This window comes from Bactrocera neohumeralis, chromosome 4, assembly GCF_024586455.1.
Source record: "Bactrocera neohumeralis isolate Rockhampton chromosome 4, APGP_CSIRO_Bneo_wtdbg2-racon-allhic-juicebox.fasta_v2, whole genome shotgun sequence".
In the NCBI taxonomy this organism is placed as follows: domain Eukaryota; kingdom Metazoa; phylum Arthropoda; class Insecta; order Diptera; family Tephritidae; genus Bactrocera; species Bactrocera neohumeralis.
In genome coordinates this window covers 20,843,131-20,869,633 of record NC_065921.1, presented here as the reverse complement: position 1 = coordinate 20,869,633, position 26,503 = coordinate 20,843,131, and the positions used below count along the sequence as shown (strand labels likewise).

Here is a 26,503-nt window from a genome sequence, read left to right as displayed (position 1 = left end):
TAAGTGGCAAAGTGGCGGCAACCCACGGTGTGCGGCAGGCAGCGGTGCGGCGTGGATTCACATGTCGTTCGACACATTCGACAGCTGTGTGTGAGCGTGTGTATATGTGTATGTGTAAGATTCAAAGTATGCCAAACGTAAGCATGCAGGTTTGCAAATTTGTTGTTATATTTATATATTTGCTTTTATATGCGGCAGTGTGTTGCAAGTTGTTGTTTTTTACCTTATACCTTATATGTTATGTGCTTGTGTGTAAATACATATACATATATTAAACAAATTTATCACTGTAAATTTAATGTGCATATACTTCAGCAGCAAAATGCGTGCAGAATTTAAAAAACCGTTATTTATGTGCGCTTAGTTGCTCCCACTCACACATATGTAAGTGCTTACAACTGCAGCAACAGCGTGGCATACTTGAATGTAACATAGATATGTATGTATGTATGTAAATATGTGGCGGAAGTGCTTAGCACTTGTTGTTGTGTACGAATAACTGTTGAAATTTTTAATTTTACCCGTCCCAAATATCTAAGCAATTGTTGACTTGCTTGCCGCTAGTGGCAATGATCCAGCTGTTGGGGTCCCATAGCACAGAAAATATTTATAAAATTTTTTTACAAACCAATATCACTTACATAGCCCACTTTTGAGTCAAAAAATTGTAGATAGTTATAAAAAAATATATACATATACATATGTATGTACATATATATAAAAATTGGAAAATTCAAAAAAAAAAATTAAAAAAAAAAAAATTGTTTCAAAACAGTGACAAAAAATATTAAAAAAAAAATTTTAAGATTTTCGAAATTTTTGCAAATTTTCAAAAATATTTTTTTTGAGATATTTTTAAATTTTTTTTTTAAGAATTTAAGAAAAATATGTAATAGAAATTAAAAATTGGATATTTTCACAAAATGTATAAGGGCTCAAAATGCTTTTAAAGTCATCATACAGAACCGTTAGTTTAATATTTGCCTCTAAAACTGCCACTTCAATGCAAAAACTATACAAAAATTCATAAAAAAGCCGACGCCTTGCCTTTAAGTCAACCGCCTTCAATAAAATTTAATTTACCAATTTCGAGTGTCCAGCCGCTACTCCGCCGCTCCCAACGCTTAGCGCCTCCTTTCTTAGCACAAAATGTTTATAAACATTTTTTTCATACTCAAAGTCTATTTTTGTTTGCCATATTTCCATTATTTATCACTTTAAAGTTCACACGCAAAGTCACGATGCAAAGCAAACGTAGAAAATCGCCAACTAGACAGCCAACAACACAACTCTACACCACGCAACAACATCGGCGCTTTGCTAGCCACACAACAAAAAATCATAGTCGGTTTTACAACTTCACTACTAGCTTCCCACAACAGCTTTTTCTCAAACAATTTTACTATTTTTCTACAACTTGCAAAACTATTTCTTCCGCTTGCACCAACCTCACACGAACGAATTCTGTAACTGAATGAATCTCAACGAATCGGCAATGATGCTGTGATGCTCGACGGCTGGCGCATTGATGATGAACTCCCGCGAGAGTGTGGCAAGAAAAGTCAGCAAGACAACAATAAAAACGCCAGCAGCCAGCAAACGAGTTGGAGAGCGCACATAAACGCGAAGCAACAAGGAAGCGACACTGTCGCGCCGGAAGTGTGCTGAAAAGAGCAGCGCACTTACTGTGTTTGAGAACAGATGAGAGCGCGAAAGCATCTATCATGCTGAGTGCTGGCTCAGCGGAAGTGTGGGTAACAAAACTATATTATAGTTGCTGCCAGCGTAGGGGATGCTGTGACTCAAGTTCATCCATTTTGAAGCTGGAGAAATGCAGAGTCAAGTGAATGAGTGAGCGCACGTGAAATGGAGTAAGTTAAGGAACGAGTGAGTGCATCAGCCTCTGAGTAAATTAGTGAGTGTCCAATTTGAAGCTATGCCTAGTGGGGTGGGGACATGAAGGTTGTATATTTGCAGGTGTGACTGCATTGTAATGCGGTGTAAGTGATTGCCAGGTTGTTTCTTAATGTGGCAGTAACTTTTTGGAGCGGCTTTTTTGTTTTTGGTTTCGTTTATGGAAATAAATAAATATTTTAGTGGAAAATTGAGGCAATAATTTTTTAATTATTTTTGATGACAGTAAATGAACTTTTTTTTATAGATATAGACACTTTTCTGTCATAAGAAAAGTTCTAAAAATGAATTTCGTAATTTCGGGCAACTAGACTGAGATATTTAAATGATTCTGGTATTATAGTTAAAGTATTAAATTACAAAAATCGTTGTTTGTCCCTTTTTCGATAGCTTATATCTTTAAAAATAACATACTATTCTCAAATAGTTTTTGTGTTGCAGTCTTATGAAATATAGCCGCTTGGTTTAATCAACTCTATCAGTTTATATTTACACGATTTTGATATTTTACTTCAAATATTATATTCAAAAATCGTTTGTCTTTTTTGATTTTTTTCGACAATACGGACAATATCTTCCATCAGAGAATTCTGTTTAGGTTTCATTCACGGAGAAGGCCGGAATCACAGCAGAAGTAGCGGACATTTTTGTTAGAACTGTTGGAGATCGCAAGCAACACGAAAAATACTTAACATTTTTATTAAAAAATTTTACAGTTTTATTTTAAAAGAAGTATACCTTTGAAGTTGGCACTCAGGTTGTGTCCTTTAAACCCTCATTTAGAGAAAATGCCCAATGACCCAAACTAAGTCTTAAGCCATAAATCTATAAAGTTGTGAATTTCAATCCTGCCTAGTTTTTTAAGCTTGGTCACTTATAAGGAACTGTCTCTAGAACGGAAGTCTTGCCAGTCGTATATTTTGCATTACGATTAATAAAATTGTTTACCTCGCTGCCTTGATATACACCGTGCAGGGACCGGGATCTCTGCAACTTGGGTTAGGCGATTCTTGCTTAGGGCTAGTAGAGCAACCGAGTTATTAGTTTTAAAGTCCGTAAAATCGGTTTAGTTTTTATTCTCATACTAGGTGTGCTCTTTAAAGCGTTGCAGAAATGTTGAATCCAAATATTTTCGTATTGGAAGGCTGACAAATCGAGACGGCTGCCGGAAATGACTAGAGCAAGGCACCGGGGAAACAATGGAACATCTCTTGTGCGCTTGTCCCGCATTTGAAAGACTACGCTGTAAGCATCTGGGGTCCCCATGGCATGATACACTGAAGGTGTTATCGATAGTGAGGCCGCAGAGTCTGTTAAAATTTGCGTCAGGCGCAGGCATCTTAAAGGATGGCTACTCCTCATGGACCTAGTCACTGAATTCAATCTGTTATCGCAAAGAATAAAGACTGGTATAAGCGCGATTAAGCTAACCAAACCTAACATTTCGTATTGGAATATCAAGACTAAATATTTTTTTGCTTGAATTTTTAATTATAGAAGCGGTAGGTATTAAAAATGGTGGAAATAACAGTAATTTAATAAAAAAATGTACTTCAATTTATTAGGAAGGAATGCCTCAACAACTGATTATAACCTCGAAATGCTAGCCAGACGAAAATAGAGTTGCCATTAAAAACTAAAAGATCGTTTCAGCTGCTGAACCAATTACAGGAATTTGAGAAAATGCTCTGAGATCTTAGAAAACTTCATTTGAAAAAAAGTTTAGAATCATAAAAACTTAAAGCTGCTAACACTATGCGAGAATAATCAGTATAAGGGCTATCGATCTATTCAAGCGGAATGTCAAACTGGAACTGTCTTCAGCTGCTGTTAAGGAATTTAGAATTATACAGGCAAAAAGCTTGAGAATATTTTAAAACACTGTATTGATGTTAAATTTGTCATCGTTGTTGTTGGATATATGTATGAACAGCATTTCCCTACACTCACTTTCCTCCTTTTGGAAATCTTCGAAAAATTGGCAAAAAGTATGAAGCTTACTATAATATTTATAGTTCAACCGGAAATCCCCAAAAAAAAAAAAAATATTGAACAACCCAACTTTTGATAATCTCATCATCATTATACCACATTTAATCAACCCTTACAAGCTCACTTCTCCCTGCAGCCGCCGCTGAAACTCATTTGTGACACGTGTGCTGTCATAATTTTAATTAGCCACCTTTTGCATATTTGAGCAGCTCATCCAGAGAGCTTTTACTCAACCGAACTACACACAAGCGCGCTCACGAGTGACTGCAACAAAATTTACGCTCACTCACTTTACACGCTCGAGTTGGCAATTAAATAAGCATCATTACACGTTCTACACACGCCTACTCACCCAATGACCCAAACTACGAACGCAGCCAGGGGCTGAGTTACGGGGGTGACTTGGCCAGCCGAAGGCAACATTTGCCCGACTTTTCGAACAAGTCACATGCGACACGAGCGCAACGACTTGCTGTGCACACGATGCCGCGTCGTCTGTGTTTGACAGTTCGGCACGCATTGCAAGGCTACTGACCTCGACACTACTACTACAATCAGCCGCATACATGTGGGAGACAGAGCTATATACGCGTAGTTGGGGTGTGTGGGAGAGCGAGAGGGTATTGTGGCATGCATTCATTTGCGATTTATTGCAGGCGATTGTAGTAGTAATACGAGCGTGTAAACGAGCACAACTATGCAGTTGATGCTGTTAATGATGACGAGCGCTAGTCATGTTGATGATGATGATGATGCTGCTGGTGAAGTTGGTGATTATGATTGCGCGGCTGCTTGTGAAGGTGATGATGTTAATTTACATTGTTTTGCACGTGTTCGGGCTGCAATTCGGCATTTCGGCAAGATTATGCTTCCTTGCGGGGAAGCGCATATATGTATGTATATGTATGTAACTGTGTAGCCACTCAGTTGCTGTCAGCCACAGCTATTGCCAGTGAGCGACTTGATACTGTTAATTTTCATTAAAATACCAACAGCTTGCTATCATGCCTAGAATTCCGATGCGGTTTATGTTAAAATCAAAATTAATGTGCGCCTGTATGCGTGTGTATGTGCATGTGTGTGCGTGTATTTGGATAGTTAGCAAATTTTAGCAGCATAATCAATGATTTTGGAGGTGAGTAAGCAAGCAAGGAGGCCCAGAATTAAAATTCAAGCTATTTAAATATGATTAAAAGATATAAGGAGTAATCCATACTCTAAGTAAACTCTCAATTTAGCTTTTTGTAAAAAAGGTATCACGTTTTCAAGCGTCGTTAGGCAGTTTCAACTGCACAAAAAATCCCTTCAAGTCATATTTATCTTGCTTACATATTTACATACATTTCTGTTTAGCGAAATTACCGCCTTTTTCACAGCAACCGAAATGATTAATGAATTTCGGCAATCTTCATAAGACATTTGGGACATTTTCTTACTTCTGATGTAAGGCTGGATATTATGAAATAATAAAGGTAAAATGGGGATACACGTGTAAAGCACACTTGCTATGTACTAATTCCTCCATAGAGGAAAAAAAATAATAAGTCCTGTTAAGATTTAGAGCGTGAAGAGATGGAACGGAAGAATAATTTCGTTATACATACAAAAAATATGTATATTTTGAAAATCGATTATTCGTATATCCGGTTTATAGCCGCTTGCATAATGATAATTATATAATATTAACCGATTAAAAATTCCCTTTTCGTGAATAATCGATTAACATTATCGGTTCCTACCGACAGTGATGAAAATGGTTGAAATCGGATAATAACCCTGCTCACTACCGACAGTGTGAAAATGGTTGAAATCGGATAACGGTATCGTTAAAAACTACTAAAAGCTCAATAAGTTAATAACAAACTACATTGACATTGAATTTTATCTCCGAGATGGTATGAGAAGCCTTCAAGGGAACCAAGGTCAAAACTAGACATTGGGCATTTTTATGTTCGGTATGAATATGGGCGACATCAAACTATAGCCACGCTTATTTTCCATATAACACAATTTCAATTTCCATTTGAAGCTTTCATTTTCCAGTGTACAAATCAATAATCAATTAATAATATATATCAGGATAACATTTGCCACGAATATTGCCTTTGAGTTGTTCCACCTTATGTATTAAAATTCGGCTTCGGTTTTTAAGGTGATTCGGCTTTATCAAAAACACAAGCCTGCGAGTGGTACAAAAGCCTTCAAAGATGGTGAAGAGATCGTTGACTCCTTCGACCTCTTCAAATGATGAAAATATGAAACCAGTCAAAGGTATGGTGCTTAAAAATCTTCATTCAAGTGTTAGTGAGATGGCAAAAGAGCACAGAGAGACATCTTTCGTGAGTTCGTTCGAATGATTTTGGGTATGTAAAGCGTTGTTGCTCGACTCGTCCCGATAAAGCTGATTTTTTTTCCAAAAAGAGTACCGTAAAAAAGTTTTCTTGGACACGCCTGATGGTTTATGAATTTTATATTCAAACAAGTCAACAATTATCGAAATGTAGGGAATAAACGGCAGGAATAGTGAAAGAACATTTAATGGATTTTACAGGATTATAATTCACCATTGCATCGAGCCACATTATGACCGAATTTAAAGCCAAAATAACAGTGAATACCATCGATCACTACCGCATTCATCAGATGTGGCTCTAAGTGATTTTTTGTTGTTCCCTAAACTGAAATTGACACTTCCTGGAAGCTGTTTTCAGTCGATTAAAGAGATACAATAATTGTAGCTGAAGAAGCTGAGGGCCATCCAAAAAAATTGTTATAAAAGTGTTTCCAGGACTGGAAAAATCGTTGGCATAAATGTATTATATCTAGTGGTGATTACTTTGAAGGCGACAATATATATATATATGATGAATAATCAAATATTTTGCGTTTTATTTACAATAACCGCTTGCTTTTTTGTCACCATCCATCCTTTCACCAACCTTTGCTCCATGAGCTCCTGAATTGTTTTGGATTTTTTTAATCAGTGGTGTCGCAATTTGGAATTATGTTGATATTAAATGCGTACCTATACACACATACTTAGATGGATGAAGTCAGATATGCTCTTATTCTTCAGAGATTTTTTCGCCAGATTCTCTCATTGAAAGCCCTTCTTATATATATATATTTTTGGCCAGTAAGTAGTTAAGATTATAATTAACTTCCTTGGATGACGTTTAAGGCCAAGTTTGATAAAAATATTTGAAGAATTTTAAAATCTTTCAAATATGGAAACATAAACATATGTGTGTGGCAGACCCATATAAATATATATCCACACGTGTGCACCTTTCACAGCGTTCCTTGACCCAGCTTTCAGCGCAAAATGCATGCACATTCATCTTGCTCTCCTATGCTTTTGTCAGTAAATTACATGCTTGCCACAAACTGAAGCATGCAACAACAATAAACAGTCACATAAACTTTTGCAACTTGAGGGCGTACATTTGTATTTCTATATCAATTTGTTCATATGCGCACGACTGTGTGTGGTGTGTGTATGTGTGATGGCAAGCAAAGAAGCTGGCTGCCTTGGCCTGATGTGCTTTTCATGGCAGCTACGCTTTTGTGCGCTTTTTCATACAAATGCCACTTTCATTTGAGTAAAGAGACAAGCCAAGCAGACACATGCATATATATGCCACATATGTATATGTGTGGGTGTGAGTGGGTATGTGTGTGAGACCCACTCCACGTAGGAAGAGGAAAAGGTAAATGAAAGCACAGAAAAATAATCATTTATGTGCGACTATGCAGCTTGAAACTTTTTATAATGCGTGTATGTGTTTGTGTGTGTGTGTGTGTACGTGAGTTCACAACGTTGACACAGCATCAGCCGTAATTGTTGTCTCCGTTATTGTTGTGCCACGCATATCCTTGCGATATTTGCCTTTAAGCAAGCAAACCATAAAAAGCTTACCAAAGTTCCTTTGCACACACACCAACCACACATACAGTTATGAAATAAAGCATTGTTGCATCTTTTGCCTTACTTCTTTACTGCCACTTGCTTACTTCTAGGTAATTGCACTTAATATTTGCATAACTTTTGCGCCCTTTCTCGCACATTGTTCTTGTCCTAAAAACCTACTTTTAGGCGCGCACGCTCTTTTCTAAAATGACAATATGCGTTAAATTAAACGAAAAAAAATATTATGACCTCTCAGTAATAAAAAATAACAATCATTTCCACACTTCAGTGTAAGAGATTACAATCTCATCAGCATTTTAACACACATTTAGTGACAACATGGCAACCCTAATCAGACAGCGCTCAAACTGAACTCAGCTCTTCAACTGCGCAACATTTGCGTGTGTAAACAATTATCTGCCAACAAAAGTGTGTCGAAAGCACAAAAGAATATGTGTCATAAAAACGTAGAAGCAGTCGGGCTACTCACACGCAGTTTGCTTGAACGCCTAAATGTAGGCAAATCTTTTTATTTGTATACTCAGTGTGGCAAATTAAATATTTGCTGTGAAAATTGTTTGTAATAAAAGTGTATGAAAGTAAACACAGCGAAAGGTGCAAGCAGACAAACACAGGCTTAAAACGGGCACTTGCGCCTTAAAGAATGCTTGGCAAAGATTTGTTTTGTTAGAAAACAAGCTCAGTTTTATATTTTTAAATTTTAAGATAGAATTATATATATGTTGAAGTATTAAATAACACTTACCGCAACGTTGAATGATAGAGATCTGAAAAGAAATGGAGAAGAAGCGTTTATTAATTTGTTTCAATAATAAAAATTAAGCATGCATTTTAATCTAGAAATAAAATCAAAAATAATTTTTTCTTCATTTTCAAAGTTTAACTATTCAAGAGTATGTCAACAAGATCATTTTTCCAAATTTAAATTACTTTCGGAGATATACTAGAAGTTTTTTTTGACTCGGCATCCAGCCGGAACTGAATGTTTAAACGCGTTTATTCGAGACTGTCTTTTTCAGAACGATACCACGATTTTATAATTTTGACTCATATATGAAGGCGAGGACTGGGAATACGATTGCCGGACTAGGCAAGATGTATTAGAAATAACAATTATGGCCATTAAGGGGCTGTACCAGTGTAACCCATGTAAAATAAGGGACTTACGTAAATTAAAAAAAAAAATACTCGATCGAAAGTTTCAAGTCCTTTGAACATAATAAAGTTTATTTTTAGCTATATTTTACTACTATTTTTTGTTTACAAAAATGTTGAAAAATAACGGAGTTCTGTGCTGTCTTCGGAGGTGCCAAAAAAAAAAAGTTCCCCAACTGCTGATATGAGTAACTCAAACAGAAAAATTCAAAAAGACTTTTAAAGATGAAGGAATTTTCTATACAATGACTTACGATTTTTGAAAAATATCAAACTAACAAAATGGCGTGGTTTTGAAAAAATGCCGTTTTTGAGGTAAACAAGTGGTCGTTTTTTAATGCCAAATTGACAATTTTTAACCAATCAGAAATATCGAAGATCATTGTATAGTAAATATATTCAAAAATACCCAGTTTCAATTTAAAGCCGATAGGTAAATTTCTCGCTGAGTTCTGATGCCAGCAGTTTTGAAAAATGTCGTTTCAAGAAAAAACGAGCTTAAAGTTTCAACTATCCGAAATATACCTACGAGCGGCCGCTCTTTAGAACGCTGCCATTCAAAATACGACCTTGCCACAATGTCACAGGATATTTTTAAAAATATAAACTATCGAAAAAGCAAAAAAAAAATCGATTTTTCGAAAGTGTCACACTGGTATAGCCCCTTAACTGACAGCATTCCAAAAATGCCTTCATTCAGGACGGGCAGAAATTGTACTAGGAAATACATAAAAATATATGATATTATTTGCCGTTATCTGACATACATATAATGTGATTATATTGAACTAAAACTGTATAAAGATTTTATCTGAAAAATATATACCTCATCGATTTAATCTTCACTTTGGAGATATCGAGGAAAAATTGCATATTTTTTTAAGCTAATACCTGTGAAATTTTTTTTGTCACATTTAGTGATACATGTCAAATTTATCATACTAAATCAGGACGACATAGGTTCAAATCCTTCTTAGCTGTCGCTCTTTCCTCAACTATCTAGTAGTCCTTTCGGTAAATATTTGACCAAGAGACATACATTTTCTAATATATTAAGAGTAAATGACTTGATGGAGCTAGATCGAATCGAAGCGAATAGATTGAGTGAGAACTCTCTTCTCGCTTTTAATTTATATAATTATTTCCAAAAGGTTCGCCGGCTGGTTTACACAAACATAAGCTGCCGGTCCAAAAAGCCATTAAGAATTTCAATACACACAAATAAATACGTATTTTAGAACGAGTGAAGCGGGAACTGCTCTTTTAAAAGGAAGAATTTAATGAAAAATATCCGTTTTTTCATTGACAGTTAATTAACAGAAGGTTTAAAAATTATGGATTAATATTACGAACAGAAACACATAAAAGTACATGATGTTCTACTGACCTAAAAGGCATCAATAGATGGTTTTTGTTTAGTGTAGATTTCATAGATGAAAGAAGACCGCCAAAGAATATTTAATCAAAAGTTAATTAGCTTGAACTTGGTAACACCCTCTCTGGTAATATGGGATAAAATGTTTGACTATACACCTATGTTTTGAGACACTTCAAAAGGAAACGAACTGAGGAAGTGAAAAAGGTATTTGGTCTCCAATATATTAATTCTAGATAGTTCAATAGAAGTTGGCTTATAAGGTTAGGTTAGAAACAACCTCTTAGTTGTTTCTAACAGGGTTCTCATTTGGTCAGCTTTTAACGCCGATCCATTGTGGTATCTAAGACTTCTATATAATCATAAGACCCTCAAAAGCCGAGAAGGCGCTTCGAACCTAGCACAAATATGTTGAGACAGGTAATGTTTCCTGTATCGACGAAAGTAAGACCGCCCGAATGTTTCAACCTCGGCCTTGCAAAGGCTGGGCATTGGAAAAAAAGTGCCTGCCTGTTTCCACCTCACATTTTTCCATAGACCTTTCACAACTAGCTTCCTACAAACTTTTTATTCTTACAGCCTGAATGTATGTTAGATCATGTCCAGCTTTGCTAAGTTCAAGTAGTTCTGTAGGTCTCCTGCATTCTATGATAGACCAAAAAGCTATCGCAACCGCGCGGGTCGTCGACCAATACATGCTAAGCGCAAGCGAAATCAATATTAACCCAAACATTAACTGAAACATTAACTGAAACATTAACCAAAACTTTAATTGAAATATTAACCAAAACTTTAATTGAAATATGAGCTCTCTATGAGAAATGTTGAGATCCTCTGATATCTTACTGATGTTCACAAAAAGCTGTCACAATCGAATAGGAGCTGATCGTGATCAATACCTGCTAAGCGCAAGCGAGATCCATTAGTCCAATGCTGCAACACAAGATGCCAGTGGAGATCCAACTAATTCTCATGCCAATATGATTTACGTATTAGGAACATTTTTCATAGTCTAGTATGATTTCTCACATATTTCAACTGTTTTATTTAACGGCTCGAGCTAATAAAATAATTTCAAATAATACTGATTCCTCCACAATAGCGATAGTTTGCCCGAGATGTTCCAGCGCTCGGAGCGACGACCACGATTTTCGCCATACTTTTTGTCTGTTTGTAATGTATGCATCGAAGCAACCTTCTGTATCCGAATGATAACCTCTCCCTGAACTTTCTTTCAAATATTTACACTTCTGTGGCCGAATAAGAAGTTCCCTAACTGCAAAAAACAACGATTTGAGACAGAATTGCTATCATCTTAATAAATTCAATAAATTGTCATAAGTAGAGGGCAGCTCTAATCAAAATGTATTTGTCTTATTACTGTTTACTTTAACTATAAACCCACACCCTCTGATTTGCAAATTATTACCGTATTTAATGCTCTAAATTTTCACACAGCTGTCTTTATTGTTGCTGCAACCACAAAATATTGTAAACGAACGCATTTAACCAGCCACCCTTCAACAACTCTACTTCTTTCTCACTTTGCCATAAATACGTATTTATACGAAGACATCAACTCATAAAGGTCTCATCGTCGAATTTAAAGCTCTAGGCACAAATTGCTACAACAACTGATGGCTTTTAATTATTACATTCGCACTTTGAAGTCCGCAAAATTGGCACAAAAGGCACAATAAGAAAAGGCGCAAAATACGCAAAAGGACCTTCATAAAATAAATTGTAAGCGTGCAATTTCCAAAGCTAACTGTAACTACCACCACCACCACCACACATACACAACTCGCTTTCTTCACTGCTTTGTATGATCGTCCAGCCAATTCGCCGGCTTACAATGCTTTCGGTGGACCCACAGTGTCCAACATACCCGTCGTAGGCATTATTGTTATGCGAGTAACTTGTGTACATTCATTCATTCATCCATCCATTCATTCACCCATTGTACATTTACTGCAAACAATTCAGTTGGCTTTCCATTATAGTTCCGCTTCTTGCTCTACTTTGCTTGAGCCACACTTGCGCGTCCAGCGCCGAACGCTCACAACAGTGCGAACTTACTCAAAAATTCATTTAAACTGATAATAAATTTGTTTCTGCAAAACAATTTAAAACTTTGTTCATTTATAAGTAATGAGCGGACAGACGGCAAAGCTAAGGCACATACACACACACAGCAAAGTTGTTAGTTATGGTTGTTGCTGTTTTCTTGGGTTGTTGAGTTGTGTGCGAAACGATGCGGGTCAGTCATAAATGTAATGCAATTTGTAAATGTGTGTATACGTTTGTGTATATTTTGTATTGTGTGTGCGTTAAGTTTCTAAGCGCAAAGCAGTTGCAGGCGGCTACAAGAAGTTGGCGAAGCGCTAATAACACAGCATACCTACAAACAGAAGTATGTACATATACATAAATGCTAAAAATTAAAAATTTTCTTGATTAGTTAAAAAAATGCTTTATATGCTTAAAGGGTGGTTTTTGAAGTCTTCGCTTAATAATTTATCAAAAGTTACTATTAGCTTGAGGTTAAAGCTTGGTTTGACAACTAATAACTCGATGATCCTTTAAGGGATTCTTCACCTCCACAAGCAGCACCCTATACTACCATTTATACTAAAATATGTTTTACATAAATTAAAAAAATAACTTAAGCTCGCCTTTGTTAACGGAGCTTGCTAGGTTAGGTGCCCTGCTCTAGACATTCCTGCAGTCTTCTCGATCTGTCAGCCCCATCCTGCGGGCGTGTGTCGTCACCAGACCAGTGACCTGTTAGTGACCAGTGACCAGTTAGTATTCCGATCATGTTCCTACAGTATCTTCAATCGAGCGCCTTTACGCATTTTATGTACTTCCGATCTACTGTTTTGCACTTTACTTTTACAGTCTTTCACCCAGCTAGCTCATTCTATCGGGTTTTTATTTTCTTTAACATGTTTCTGTCGAGATTGTAGTATAGAAAATGCATGGGTTTCCCAATGTTGATCACATTGTCGGGTGTTTGCCGTACACCATTCTTCGTAATCTTGTCCCCTATTTCACTGTCCTCGATGCCTTTGAGGCCTGGCACCTAGTAGAAGTGGCAACATTTACTACTACTGCCTGCTTTCCAAGACACTACTGGCCGATATGCGATACGAGGTTACTGCCTTGATTGCTGCTTGGCTGACTACATAGATGTTGACTCTGGATTTGCTTGTAGGTGCATTAAAGGTCAGCTTCCCGGCATTCGCAATAGCAAAGACCTCAGCTTCAAATATACTGCAGTGGTTCAGCCACTTAATAGGTTAACGGAGTAAAATAAACCCAAAGTTATATATGTAAGAGAGTTGCATCAAACCTTTTTTTCAATAGAGTCATAACAACGTTAAAGACACATACAATTTCAACTATACTAAGATGGTTTTACAAAAAATTTATAATTGTCCCAATATTTACCAAATATAAGCTTTCGCCACTAGCCTGCTCTCTTAGATATATAGAAAATAATTGATGTTTTGCACTGTGATCTTTGGTTTTCTTTAGGTCCAGCACTCTGAACAATTCAGAAGCTTGCTGGGCGCGATGGTGGTGACGTGATCTAGAATCAGGAAGCTGCTCTCTTAGATTGAACTCTGTTTTCTTTTAAAATTATTACAAAAAGTTGAAAAGTTGAATTTTATTCGTGAATGTACCTCCAAACTTCTTTAAAGCGATATAACCACTTCCTAATCTACCTATTTGATTATGCCAGTTAATTTAATTTATATCGGTTGTTTGTTCGTTTCGCCTCTTTGTCAACATTTCATTCAAATAGTCTACTCAAAGCATCAGCAATATTAGTCATCTTATTTAGCTTTAAAAGGAATTCTTCACGACTGAAACTGAGCCTTAGAGGGCATAAAGAAATCACGATGTCTCATAAATAACTATTTTAAGCCATTCTAGTCTTTGACTATCTTCGACTAAGTAATATAGTCGAGTTCCTGGCTGATCTATACAAAAATACCGACCATTGAATATGAGAAAATAGAAGTCGCGTTTTAAGATATTATAGCTAAAATGCCTTCGAAAAATGTGAGGCGAATGTCGTTGCTGCTTACATCAGAGTTCTATAGCCTTACTAAATACACTCAACTGTCAGTTGAATCATTTAAAGTAGTAGGCACTACCATATTGAAGACTATAATATACTGAATGTTGTCTCACATAGAGGCAAAATTAGTATTATTATTTAATGAAAAGGATAATATAATTAAATCTTAACAGTACAAAAAGTATCAGCTTCAGCGACTAAGACCATCAGCTAGAGGCAAAATTATATCATTCACAGTTAGAAAAAATGATAATAATTGGCTTTGGAAGTCGCTTTGTGGCTACTTAGTGAGTAACGTTGGAGTACTTAAAATATGAGTATGAGGAATTTTCGGTTATAAAAGACAGTAAAGTTATATGAAGAACATGCACTGATGGAAAGGCGCTAAAGCTAATGACGTGCAATAATCAGGAGAAATGGAAGAGAACGTTGTTCAAATATCATTGAACATACTTATTTATATGCAAAGCCGAAATTATACTAAATATAAATATCTATTTATATATTAATACATACATACATAAATAAACCCACAAATATACATGCATATATATGCAGCACATATACATATGTACATACATACATGAGGCACGTATGCATTTAAATGTAATACGCATGCACTCAAGATATGTTATATAAACATATTTACTTAGGTTTGGGCAATTGATTACAAATGCACTTGTGCACTTGAAAACAGCCCAAACCATACAACATAAATTATATGACCACACACGCACACATGTATGGCATTGTATGGTTGAAAACAACCCCATGTGGTGGGCTGTAACATACATACACATACATATATTTAATTAGATAAGATAGTTTTAAAAATTAAATATAAGCAAAGAAAAATACCAAATAAAATCAGAATGAAATATTTCTCACTCAATGAAGGTCATTTTATTTCCCCCCACCAGAGGTAAGGAATAAATAATCTTTTTTGAGTTTTTTAAACATTTTGGTCCTTCGAGCCGGATGAAGAGCTCGGCCAAAATTAAAAAGTCCTGTATTTAAAAAACAGGCAACATACAAAAAAGCCCTGTTTAAAATACAGGCAACATAAAAAAATAATTGTAAGACGGGTGTATATTCCCGCATATTAGAACATCTATTATCAAACGTCTCACACAAGCGTCTTGTATATAAAAGTTATTTAAAATTTAAAAGTTGCAAAAACTGATGAACGGACTGGCAAAAAACCAAAATGTTGATTTTGTATAATTTTGATTTATTTTATTTTATTTTTATACAATTCTTCACTACCGCCTTCGTAAAAGGCTACTTAGCTAGGACAATTGTGCCAACGCGAACACATTTATTTATACTAATTATAAGCCTGAGCTGAGATATCCTAAGTACCTTTAGCTAATTTTTGATTTTTTGGTTTCAACCAATTTTCGGCTATATTGTTGCACAGTTTTAGTGTCATGTTCATAAAAGCACGTCTTGACACTAAAAGTAAAGCATATGATTTACATAGGATTCTCAGACAGCAAGAAATCATTTTTGCGACGTTTACTCTATGTAATTTTTTCAAAAGATTCAGGGCATTTGGTACGAGTTTAGCATTGTTATGCTTCATACCCGAAATATTAACCGAAACATTAACTAAAATATTAACCAAAATATTTACTAAAATATTAGCTAAAACATTTATTAAATTAATAATTGAGATACTCTGCCAATGAAAACATTTATCAAAAGATTAACTGAAAAATTAACCAACGCGGGCCGATCCAAGATAGAAGTTGAGATACTCTGCCGTCCTTCTGAAACTAAAAAGACGATTTTCAAGTTGTTTTATTACTTATGGTACAATAAATTGAGTCCCAAGCCAATTTCATCATTTTTGAAAGCTCTACTTTTTGATCTATATTGTTGAAAAAACGTGTGCTAATGGGAAATTTAAATATTTTCCATTTCAAGGTGATGTTTTTTCGTAGCTTGAGTATTCACAATAATATTTTTCAATTCTGTAGTCAAATAAAACTCATTTATGTAATATTTTTAAGCAATTTGAAATACAAGTATGCGGCAGGCAATATTTCTTTAATTTTTTCGAAACCTTTTGAAAACTCCGTACCAAAATCTTTGAAACTATATTTTTTAAAAACGTTTAAACAAAATATTGAAGCCTGAGAAATGGTAAATTGAATAAAAATTAATAACTTTTGCGTAAATTTGAGGTCTTAAAATTATCTATAGACAAGTGATGAAGCGCAAAGTTCCGGTGTAACCGAACATTTCATACTCTTGGCCAATATTTGGTTGAAAAGCCAACTGGAAGTTCGAAAATCTTTCTGTTAGGTATATGGGTGCTAAGGGAAGTATTGACCCGACTACACACATTTTTGACGTAATGTTATTTGAAGTATAGAAAAATGAATTTTGTACATGCCTTATAGTTAATATAAAATATTTTTTTTATATAAAAACATTTTATTTATTCAAGAAAATATTATATATTTTATTAAAATATTCAAAAAAAATTTGTCAAAGTAAATTTGTCCTCCACCAGCTGAGCCACAAACACCACACTTCGCAGCACTTATTTAAACTTTCCCACAACGCATTTACTACATTACCCTACTAATCACATTTTGTACCAAGAAAATAACAAAAACAGAAATTATCTCAAAATCCGCATACGCCACGTTGCACCGCCCTAAATATACACGGCACACACACAAGTCAACAAAAAAACGCTTATGTAGTTTGTTTGCTGTCCCAAACGCCCAAGCGTGGTCACACTTCAATCTACTTGCAACGGCGTTTTTTGTCTTCTGCCCACTGTCGACGCGCACTGCTTTCGTTTCCGCTTTAATATGCATGTTTAGACAAGTCCATCAACGCAACTACCTTTTTTACAGCGCGCACAACACGCCTACGCAGCGTTGGCTAACTTGCCCCCTCCGCTGCTGCTTGCTTGTCCCCAAATTGCCTGTTTTCCTGCCAGCTTCTCGCCCGGCACTGCTTCTAGCGCCTCTCCGCACGCAGTTCACAGTTGTGCTCACCGTTTTGTCATTAAATTTAATGCATATAATATTGGCTAATGATGTTTACAGTGGGGATTAGGCGAGCATTAAAACTGCCATGGAATGCCACAGTGGCCACCTGCGGTGCGGTTATGCTGCCCCGCGCCACATTGCTACACATTGTGGCAACTTTGGAGCCACGATTACTGTGCATATGCCATTTTGTTGTTTTGTGTAGTCAACAGCTGCTCGACTTTAGTGGCGCGCTGTAGTTGCTGTTACTACACTCATTATTATTGTTGTTGTTATTCTTGGTGTTGTTGTTGGTGAAAGTGTTGTAGCGCGGAAATTGCGACATAACTGTTTGTAGGTTGTGCGGCATGTAACGGTGCATGCGGTTGACGGCGTCCTGTGTTGTTGCCAGCGCCCATACATATGCACACCCACACACACATACATATGCTTGCAACAAATATACATTTATGCCACCACCTCACCTATGGCTCACACTTCCTTCCGCCATGCGGGGTATCGCCGCAGCTTTATTGTCACATGTTGTTGCTGTCTGTCATAAAAGTGGTGCCAACAAAGATGGCGTCCAGCGTCAGCATCACCGCAGCAACAACAATAGCAGCCAGTCACACAATTAACAGCTTCACCATTATCATCGACACCGTTATCGTCATCGCCTTCTGCTTGGCTTTTGGCTGTGCTCATCACAATGCCGTTGACGCCCTTTTTTTCCCTGAGTTGTTGGTGTTGTCTTAATTGTTTGGCTTTGCTCGACTTCCTGCCGCTCCCGCTGTTTACCGCCGGAGCTCGTATCGTATTACGTGTATTTTAATTGTTGTTGCCCACTACTTGCTTTGCCGCATTTGCCGTGTGATGCTTAATTCTTTGTGTTTGCTTCGCATTTCCTCCTTTTTTATTTGTATGTGTTTTTTTTCGTGCTATTAAATATCAGCCTATAGTTTTTAGTTTATTTTTCCATTGCTTTTGTTTTCCGCTAACAGTTACCTCACAAAAATGTATATAATATTCTATATACATACATATATTGTACAAGTTAAGAGATGAGAAGGACCAACTGATCAAATTTCATCCGGACAAAAAGAAAACTACGCGTAATTTCTGAAGCGTCATTCGATTGCGTAAGAAATCTACGTCTCTTCACCAGCAGCGATACTCTTGTCCACAGCTACATTGTCAAACAGCTCTCTCCTGACCTCTACTCGACTTCGGTTTGGCAAAATATTTAGGTTTTTTGAACTAATCCAGCATTAACACGCTTCATACCCAAAACATTAACCAAAATGTATTGAGTCGATTCACAAGAAATGTTGGGCGCTTTTGTATCTTTTAATGGCAACATGACCATTTAAGAGCACTAATTTGTTAAGTACCTATATCGATCTTACCGTCATTAACTGAGGTGTATGGACGACTTGATCTTACTATATAGCTGACTTCACGACCCTGGATGAATGCTTTGTATTTAGGTGACATTTGTGTTCGTGATAGAGTAGACTCCCCAAAACTTCTGCAATATTTTTAACGATTTCATAACAGTGATTTGATTGGAAACGCTAAATTTTAAGAAAATTTACCGTTCATTTCGTTTTCATGGTAAAAATTGCCAGTCAAGCCTATGTAAACAAACAGCTGTCAAACACACTTTAATAGACATGTGGATTTAAAAATTCTTTTGAATAAAAAAATTGTGTTGATTGAGAAGTAAATGTTTCTCTATTAGGTGCACTGTTGTAATAGACCAGTCCGGATCAAATTAGATCATGTCAAATATATAGTTAAAACTTTTGAGAGCTTATTTTAAAATCATTGTAGAAAAAAGTTCTTAGATGAATAATTTTATTTTACCCGATAGCTACACGAGAATATACGAATTCTATTAATCTAATATTCGAAGACGAAAAACATAGAATATTAAGCATTTGGTATAAAAACTCAGCATTCTCATTAATCTAATATTTCGAAGAATCCATAGCTAAGTGTTTAGATATGCCCTCCTTAAACTAATAAAATATTTGCAAGAAAATTTTAAAATTAACGTGATTAAGGACTATGCATATCAAAGTTGGACCCGCAGAATTTTGAACTTTTATTAATAGTTACGGAAAAAGCAATTTCTTCCACAACAAAAAATCAAAAAAAAAAACAATCGAAGCCAATTTCCTATATTTTAGAGCACATTTTGGCGCAATATTGCAACGCAAGTGCTGTAAGTTTGCTTTATCATTTGGCATAGTTGGTTCGATTCACTATTATTATCCAATGCTTGGCGAACCGAAGTCAGCTTATATTGTTCTTCGCTCGACCCCTGAGAAAACAATCTACTGATGCGGTAACGGAAGCCTATGAGATCAATTATTAGATAATGGAGAACTTCAGCTAAGCAAACAATTAGTCAGAACGACTTCGCTTAGGAAGTTAGTCCTCTAACAATCGTTATCAAACGAATAAATAGTTAACTATATTTCTCGTGAGAGCTCTTAACTAGACCCTAGCGCTGGACCCGTGATAAGTAAACTATCAATGGACTGCATCATATGGACTCCAACTCAGCAATATGATGGAACTGATCGTTATTTCTGAGTAAATAGAATACCACACTATCAGGAATCATAAACTCGGTAGCTTTACTTTGCCTAACTTACTAACAAGTACTACGAGTAACGAGTATATCATTGAGATTCATAAGCTCAAGAATTTTGCCTTGCTTAACTTACAAGCGAGTACTTCGTTGCGAGTAATATATAATCAACTGAACGAAATATACAAGTTCGATATACTAGTACACAAATTTATAGCTTGTTACTTATGTGAAATATATATTACAGTTATCGAAATTTCTGAAGCATAAGGCCAGTGAACAGAATATACATAGATCCAGAAGTCGTGCCATCAGTCTATAAAACAAGTCATAGAAAGGTTAAATTTTAGATTATAAGCGATTTGAAAGCAATGCTTACTATATAGGGTGTCACAAAATTAACGCAAGATGTAAATTTGCCGACATTTCAAGTAATATTCACAGCTGACAAAGTTAAAACACATTTCCGACCATTTTCGATGAAATTTTCGAATGGCTTCAATCTTGCGTTAATTTTGGAACGCACTGCATTCAATTTTATATTGGAAAAATTTCATTAATTTTGGTACACCCTATGTCATTGATGATGTGGGTCCACCACCCACCCATATTTGCTATAAAATAACGCTCAATAGTTTGAGATGATCAAACTTTGTAGATGTCTGAGGATAAGCGCTCCCAAGTGTTTAAGGGTTGACCCCTCGAACGCGGGACAGTCAAGAACGAAGTATTGAGATGTTTCCACCTCATCTTCTTCCATACGGCTCCTGCAGATGGCGTGTGGTCGGATTCCCAGGCTTACTGTGTGGACGACAATAGGGCAATGCCCCCGTTTAAAGCCCTGCAACTAGGGAGAGGTTAGCCTTAGTAAGGGCAAAGAGATCACTCTATCTCTTGCGATCGACTTTTGCGACCGCGAATGTGCCGATGGTAGCCCAGCACTGGCCAAGCCTCCACGAAGCCCAGCTACCCAATAGTAGAACACAAGAGGATACGGGAGCACCATTCCGCTCCCATTCTACCGATAGTGGTTCTAGGGTACATTTTTTAGCTGGCTCATCAGCTTTACAGTTTCCTGCGATTCCGCTGTGGCCTATCACCCATACTCGGTGCCATTGTAAATCCACTCATACAAAAGCGACAATAAAAGCAAAAATTAACATCGTATACGAAGTGAGAAGGCTTCCATTCGAAGCGAACATTATGACAAGGTATTTTTAATACAAGGATTTGGAGGCCTTTGATCGAATAAAATCGTAGGCATAATAAAAATACTGGTCAGAACCAGATTATTTTCGTTCCATTGACTTTTTTCAAATTTTCATCCCACTGGGTTATGGATTTTTGGCAGTTGACTTTGTTTTTGTCTTTTGGTCTACTTAATTAAGCTTTGTTGTTAATGTGGAAGCAGTTGGCCAGCAGATTTTAATATGTTATCCACTCTATGCAACCTGTCGCAGAAATAAAGAAAATTCCTTCCGAAGGAGCCTCCCTCATATTGAGATTTTGTTTTGGAATTTCTTACGATTCCCTCCGAAGATTTTGTTCGGAACTTAAAGGCTGATATTCAATTTTACATGAGATTTCGCATATCTGCGTCCATTATTTGAAAAAGTCATAGTACATTGGTGACTACAAGTTTACCTAGTTTTGAGTTATACGTTACAAGGACAAGCTGCGAACCTCTAGTAGGTCATTCACATATACACACATGAGTGACAACTCTTTCTTTTTATATATTTAAAGTTATGACTTCCCCGTGGCAAGTCTATTCATTACGAAGATTTCTGAACATTTGCCAACGTCAGGCGTACCGTTATACTATAATATTCATATAAGCTTATTAGGTATTTATGACAACGAAATTTATTACCCGCTTTAATTGCAGAAATCCAGCTAAGAGTTGCAGAGAATTAATCACACCTGTCCACAAGGAAATCCCCAGGACCGGGCATATACGGATGCTACAAGCACACATACACGCACACACATATGCACTGGTAACTGCGTTAAATTTACAGAATTTGCAAAGGAAGACATGGATCCTAAGGTAGTATCCTACGAGCTCAACAAATTGCAGTGCGACGAGTATTTGTGGCAGACAAGCAGGCTGGCAGGCAGGCAGTTATCAAGCCACTTAGTTGAGTATGCACACACACAAGTGCACAAATGTGCGCTACGGAGTTTTCTGTATGTGTGTGTTTGTATGTGTGAGGTGTGTGCAGGCAATAAGCAGCGTAGCATAAAAATTTTATACTTCATTAAAGCTAAACTACGCCAGCGAGTTGTCGGCGCACACACACAGGGGACAAATAACGGCATATAGGCATGTGTAAATACTTGGGCTGTCATGAGTTTATAGGTTTAAATAATTAAAATGTACACACAAGCGACGTTTAAGTATGTCAATCTGTCTTTTGCGTGTATTGGTGCATGCCACAAATATGTATATTTATATATAGTATATAAATGTGCGTTTCTGTGTATGTGTATGAATGGGTATATGTGGTGTCATAAAACGCCAAATTTTCACTAATTTATTCATTAACTCGTTACGGCCATAAACAAGACAAAGTTTTGTGCCACCAATACAGGCGCAGCGCGCCAGTCATTTGTAGCATTTGTGCGTGCGACGTTTAAGCATTTATGCAGTTATGGTTCATATATTTATATACATATATGTGCGTATGTATTTCGGTATTCTAAAGCATATTTAGTTAGGTGAAATATCAAAAAGGCTACTTTGCCAGTGCGTCGAGTTTTCACAAACCAAAGCAAGGGATATTTTAAATGTTTACATGTAGAATATAATATACCATGCATACAACGTATCATCGGAAAAATCTAAATTTAGTTTTTTATTGCTTACGATTAACTGCATTATCTACATATATGCAGCATTAAATTTTCAGCTTCCGCTTTCAGATATAACCAATATATAACCAATGTATAACCATTTTATAACCAAAACTCAAATTTTGTTTCAATATGAGTGATTTCTATTATACTGTGTTTCAACTTAGGAAAAGTGATGTTACGTTATTTTTCATTTTAGGTGACGATACGTATATATACATATGTACATACATATATCTTATTTATGCCAAAAATCATTTTATTTTAGCTTAGCACATATTTTTTAAAGCCTGGAGCTGTAGTCAAAATGTTTATGTAAACAACCCTGCAGATGTGAATGCAATAATGAGGTATATTATGTATTAAAAAATACGAATTTAAGCAGCCTTTAACTTGCGGGAATTTAAATTAAATTATTTAAATTTCGATTAATTTTTGTTTCGAGCATATTTCAAAAACTTTTTAAAAACAACTAATATAAAAACTTAAAGCAAAGTTCTAGCAAATAAAATAAAAGAATAGCCTCTAAAGTATAACAAAATGTTGCTGGCGAAAGAAAATGAAAGTAAAGATGTCAAGCCATTGTTGATATTGACGTGGTCGAGGGGGCTTCAGGAAGCAGTCGATTTTTCATAAAATTGGATTTTGAGCAAAATTCAAAAGTACACCGATTACGATGGTAATATTTGTTCATCTCGGATAAAACTTGTCAAACCAGCAACCCCTCTCCTTTCACCATTTCATACATATTTGTTATTATACCACCTAAGGTGGATCAAAAATGCTCTTTAAGCAAAATATATATGTATACTTGTATTTTCTTTAAGCTTCAAGTCTATTAGAGGTAAGAATTTATAAGAATAATAGCAAGTGGTGCGTGTCTAGGGTGAAATTATCAGCTGATTTGATTCTGAACTATACTTAATATTTTCAGCTGTACTGAAAAACAAAACAAATATACTTTTAGCTTTACTGAGAAACAAACCAAATTTTTTGAACACCTGAGGTAATAACTTTTAGGCATCATCTACGGTGATATTTCTTTCCACGACATACCAAAATAGCCTGATGATTATCGTAACCTATAAATAAAAATAAATTTTCGGAGCTCACGTTTTGAATTTTGTGAGAGTAAAGGTCAAAAACATGATTTTTTAGAAAACTTGTTTAATATTAAAATAAAAATATTTATAAAGAGGTAAAGAGAAATTTTTGGTGTAATTAAATTAATTTTTTGACGAGACGGCTAAAGGCTTATTGGCTTACCAAAAGACTGTCAGCGAAAACTACTGATTAAGCATATTGAGAATCTATATGAAAACACTGATATAGTTGTTAAGCCAAATATATACAGAAAAGGTCCATTACCAATCGGAATCAAAAGGCATGTATTCTCAATTGGGGCCAAAAATTTAGGACCTGCGATCTACGTAGAAATAAGTATATCGAAGTAATTTCTAACCACTTTTTGACGAACAAAGTTAGCTAAATGCATACTGAGGTTTCATTTTTAACACCATAAGAGGTTGCTCAGGCATTCGGAATCCATATCTATACTACGCGTAAAAAAAAGCTTTCGAAAATTTCAACTTCTTCAACTTAAAAGTATGTCCCTATAGTCAAATCAAGTCAAGCTGTTCATAGAGTCCCTAAAATTTTAGTAAACGAATTAATTTTTTTCTTTGAATCAAAAGAAAACTTAAAAAAAATTCAATATCCAAGACATCAACCGCGTTGTCTTTGCTAACATATTCCAAAAATGTGGTCTAAGATCAAAGTTTATATTTTATCTAAGAACACACAATAAAAGAATATGGTTTGTTTTAATTCTCTATAGACATCAAAACCTCTTCCAAACAACTTTGAACATTGCCTTTTTTAAGTACCACCTTAACGTCTGCATATACCAGTGTGAGTATGGAAACATAAGAACATCTGCATACGCACAATTACAAACCTTTGCCAAAATAGTCCATATTGTGAGGCGATGCTCATACCAGCACTCCAGAAACTATCAAATTGCTGTGTTTGCTTTCTTATCCTTTACACACTCAAAACAGTACAAGAAATGGTGCCCATTTAATTACTTACGAAGAACGGCAAAAGCGACCACAGCATGAAACGTAGCTGGTCTAGGTTACGCTGACGGAGGTGACACCGAAAAAAGTCTAGGGTTAAAAGCGAATGTTCGAGATAAAGGCAAACAAAGGCATGGAAATGCTACACCACTGAGCCTACAAGGCGTATGAGCGACAATTGAGCTGCTGGTCAATGGAAGGCTTTATATTGGATGCTCGGAAAAAGCACACTTGTGAATTGTAACGGTAGCATATACATATGTGCTAAATGTGTATATGCTTCTTTTACTTATTGCATTTCTCATATCCCGTTAAGGATCCGTTCGTTTCATTTTTTGCATGCATCCATAATCGATTTGGAAGTGCCTTACATACACACAAATACCCCTATATCTAATGGGATGACTGCACCTCCACGCACACTTACACATATCTACAACTTATCACTCTGGCTTCTCACTTTAATTTTGCATTTTCCTCTTCCGCACACTTAAGGCATCTCAATCGCCATCTACTCTCACTAATCCTCTTGTTCTTTACTCCACGCTGCTTTTCGTGTGTCTTGCCTTATCTGACATTGAGTTGCGTGCTAATTACCAACAATGTTTACGAAAATTCCATTTTAATTGTTCGCAATTTTGTGCTTATTTCCAGTCTTCTCACCAACTATTCTACGATGCGTGATTTTATCGATTTCGATTTCACCGCAAATCCTTTTTAAACGCTGTTGCTTTAGTTGTTGTGGTGTGTTTTTTGTTCTGCGTTTTTGGCGATTGTGCAATGATCTGACATGCTGTTGGTCATTAAGGTCACACATGTGTTTTGTGGCACTTTTTAGTGGTATTTTGTGGGATTTTGCTTGTTCTTTTGCTTTCTGCTTTCCCTAACTTCTATGGTATTTGTTCGCACTGTCATTGATTAATTTTTCGGTCATTAGCACATAAATTAGAGACGTTTAGTGGTCTAAATTTGCAGCTTGGATTAATTTACTTTAGTACTCGTCCAGTGAGATAGCAATAATGTTGGTTGTTGGAAATTACAATTCAATACAAATACAAATTCTTAATTTTTAAGGGAAGAAATGTTTGAGAACAGACGCAGTACCGTAAAAGTATAAATGGTGAAGCAGAAATACATTTGTTAAGCTCAGAAAAGAGCTATCTTTACATCGATATGTCTGAATTTGGCAAAACTAATACGGCTGTGTAAACTGACGTTGAGTAATATCAAAAGCTCCACCAGAAACAGAAGGGATCTCTTCGCGCCGATATCAGGCGAGATTTCAGATAAGGAGACTTCTCATCGTGAATTATTCAATCTATGGCTAGAGAACATAATACGGGCTGCAGAGATAAATAGGGAAGGTATAATATTCTACAAGAGGCTCAGGATGAGAGGATGATCTTTGGAGAGATTGGCGTCAAATAGCGAACACAGGAAACGAAGTGCGGACCTCGTGTTGACTCGGCTTTAACAGGGTAAGTGGTGTCTTTGCCAGTAAGGATGTTTGTACCTAAAACCCG

General features: G+C 36.1%; 1 long non-coding RNA gene across 2 annotated transcripts in view; it reads right to left on the bottom strand.

Moving 5' to 3' along the window:
• Positions 1–26,503, bottom strand: part of LOC126756112 (uncharacterized) — a 156,730-nt gene that overhangs the window by 94,190 nt on the left and 36,037 nt on the right. Inside the window, exon 2 of one of the 2 annotated variants that reach the window (XR_007666546.1) lies at positions 8,583–8,604. This is a non-coding gene — a long non-coding RNA (uncharacterized LOC126756112). Of the gene's footprint in view, positions 1–1,083; positions 1,497–8,582; positions 8,605–26,503 lie in introns of those variants that run through there. The other variant, XR_007666545.1, reaches the window with a different exon arrangement.